This window comes from Cryptomeria japonica, chromosome 3 (assembly GCF_030272615.1).
Source record: "Cryptomeria japonica chromosome 3, Sugi_1.0, whole genome shotgun sequence".
NCBI lineage: Eukaryota > Viridiplantae > Streptophyta > Pinopsida > Cupressales > Cupressaceae > Cryptomeria > Cryptomeria japonica.
In genome coordinates, this window is record NC_081407.1 from 309,652,004 (window position 1) to 309,652,585 (window position 582).

Below are 582 nucleotides of genomic sequence, written 5' to 3' on the forward strand. Positions count from 1 at the left end.
CCTCCTTTAAATGTAGTCATTTAAAAAGAAACTCTGTATTCCTCTCAATGCTTCCCTGATGTTGATTAAAGGCACCTTTGTCCCTAATGACTAGCAACAAACGTTTGATAATGATCCTACCCTCACTCTAAATCCCGCTTGTGTTAGCATTAATACCATAATCTTCTAGAAAGGGAATTATTAACTTATCATCCACACTACCCGTTGCAATCTCTAAATTTCCTATAAATTCCTCTCTGAAGATGGTCATAGACAACTAAATTACCTCCCTTGACCACCCCTATCATGAGAAGAATGACTGCAAATGTAGTCGGTATGTCGCAGTTAACCTAATATCTATACTCATTATTAGATGTTCTTTGCCCAGAATCTCTTGAATAGCCCTATGTGAAAAGTCATCCAAATCCTTCAAGGCAATTCCCCATCTTTCGACCTTAACTTCTCCCCTAATAGCCATCAACTTGTTGTCACTAGCCAAGATCAATCTCAAGTTCGACTCCATTTTTGCACTAGCTCCTATTCTTACCACTCTAGACCTTAACAATGAGAATCAAAGTTCTAGAAAATTCCTCCACAAAAATC